Source organism: Orycteropus afer, unplaced genomic scaffold, assembly GCF_000298275.1.
Source record: "Orycteropus afer afer isolate SDZICR_OR568_19922 unplaced genomic scaffold, OryAfe1.0 scaffold00130, whole genome shotgun sequence".
NCBI classification, from domain to species: Eukaryota; Metazoa; Chordata; class Mammalia; order Tubulidentata; family Orycteropodidae; genus Orycteropus; species Orycteropus afer.
The window spans coordinates 3819192-3821748 of record NW_006921717.1 but is presented as its reverse complement, the minus strand read 5'-3'; positions in this window follow the sequence as shown (position 1 = coordinate 3821748).

Genomic DNA, 2557 nt, shown 5'->3' with positions numbered 1-2557 from the left:
GGCCTAGCTGCAGGCAGTTTGCTCCCACAGATCCTGCTGCCCCTGTTTGGGGAAAAGGACAGCATCGGACCTGCCTGCCGGGTGCTGGGGGCCCCTGGGAAGCCGGAGAGCATCTGTCCCAGTGCAAGGACATCACTGGGGTCGGGGCCCCTTGTGCAAGATTCCAGGGATAAGTGTAAGTCCGCAGCCCTGCACTGAGGTAGAGCTGGGAACAGGCCTGTCCGGGCGTCCGGGGTGATGGCCAGTGCGCTGTCCGCTGAGCTCTCGGCATCCTGAGCACTCGGCTGGCTCTGGTGGTGTGCGGTGCCATGAGTCACCTGGCCTGGCTCCTGTAGCCGTGGTCCTTGTGGTGCCCGCCAGGTGACCAGGTGGGATCATCCTCACTGCTTGCGAGTTGGTTCTGACTCATAGCGACCCCTCCTTGGGTTTCCAAGGCAGTATCACTATGGAAGTAGATTGCCCAGTCTTCCTTCCAAGGACTGGCTGGTGGGTTTGAACTGCCAGCCTTCTGGTGAGCACTCAGATGGCAGGCACTACGCCACCAGAGCCTGGCAGGCAGGATTAAAGTGGACATTTATCACAGGGACTAACCCGGCATTTTCCCTCCCTTTTGCTTTCTTTAAAGAGAATAGCCGACCTCTTTATGGACACTGAGTGCTTTAGATTTGTTATTTTCAATCGTGTATTCTTCTAAGCATAGCCCTCTCCCATGACTGATTTTGGCCGAGAACCATAATCTATGAAGCAAGATGACCTGGGAAGAGGGACGCTGAGTCCGGAGTAACCAGGGAAGAGAGAAACAGAGACATTCCTGGCCGTCCCAGGGATCTCCAACTCCCTTCCTGTCTCCCTACGTGGCCATGTTTCCCCCTTTGCTCCGGGAGACAGGCATTTTAGGGATGTGACTGTGTCTCCTTGGGGATCAACACTCAGTAAACGTTTCGCTTTCCTGCTTCAACCCATTGTGATCGCTGGCTCTTAGCGATGGGGTAAGGACCTTGTTTTCACCAACTTCTCTGTCATTTTGGGACTCAGAAGTCAGCCGAGTTCCACTCTCATCTGAGAAGTGGTGACAGTCACCCTGCTTCCCGAGGTTGTACGTGACATCAGGTGACAGATGTGGAAGTGTTCACAGCCCGCCACGGCTGTGTGTATGTGATCACACTGGCTTCCTCACTCACTGGCTTCCACTGTGTTCTACAGACCCACCCTTCCCACCCTGCGGTGTGCGGTCTTGGTCTTCTGTGGGGCTTTTTAATGCACGAAAGGCTGTTGTATTAAAACACAGATGCCTGTGGTTGTCCTGGAGAAGCCACCTGGCACATGCGGCCTGGTACCCGATTCCACAGGCCTGCCCAGGGTGTCCATGCAGTGCGACCAAGATCCCGTAGCCCCAGACACTCCTTAACTTCATCACTGAGGAGGAGAAGGGACCACACGGTTAGCACCGGGCAGCACATCATTTTTTTCCCTGTACAGGGAGCCTCGGGCCATGCCACGCTGTAGCCTCGGTGGGTTTGCCAGACCCGGGCAGCTCCCACCGCAGCACACCATATAGCCCACCAGGAGGCCAGCTGAGGCCAGCATACCTGGAGGCCTCTTCAAGGCCAGGACACGACTGGATTTGGAAAAGATACAGGAGGGCCATTGAGGAAACTTCCCACAGGGGGCATCCAATAGAATTGGGAAGGAGAGGGTGGGGTGACTGTGCCAAGGATGTCAACTGAGACTCCAGTCAACTTTTCAGGGAACGCAGGAGACGGAAAGCATAAGTGACCCGGAAAAGGAGCCAGTTTGCACACAAGCAATCCCCTGACAGGTGAGCTGGCCACACTCGACGGAAGACAACAGACAGGGAGGATATACAGTGATCAGGGAAGGCTTCCTGGAGGAGGCAGCCTCACAGGCTTTGTAGATTGGCAGTGCAGAAAGGGCACAGGGAAGGCACCTTCCTCTGAACTCCAACTTCATGAGAGAGAGAGAGAGAGGATGAATCAGCAGCATCAGCCTAAGGCTAATTCCTATGAGGTGAAGGTCAGACATGCTGACACCCCCCCAAACTTTTCACCAACCATCCTTCCCACGGCACTCACTACTTCTCTGCTGGGTTTGATAATTCATTGCAATGGCCCACAGAGCTGACAGACAATACTCATGCTTATGGAGTCTATTAGGGAAGCAACAGGTTACAATTCAGGATCAGGAACAACTCCGGATACGGTTCTTCCATTAGAACACCTTCTCAGCCGTGCCTCAGGCACACTTCCCTCTGCCTCAGCCTCAGCCTCTGCCCTGCTCAGGTCAGTGTTACAAAACTCTCCTAGCTCTGCTGATACGCTGCACCCCACTCCGCCAACAAGCCGCCTGCCCAAAGGCACTCAGCTTTCTCGCTCCGTGGCCGGCAAGCTCATGCTCTGTCTCGTGCTGGCCTCTCAGTTCTGCTACCTCTGTTGCTGCCGTCTCTCTGCCGTCTCTACCATCTCAGTGCAGGGATCTCAGATCAAAGACACGTTCCTCTCTTGGATCTTCTCTGTCTTGATGCTAGTGAGTTCCCCCT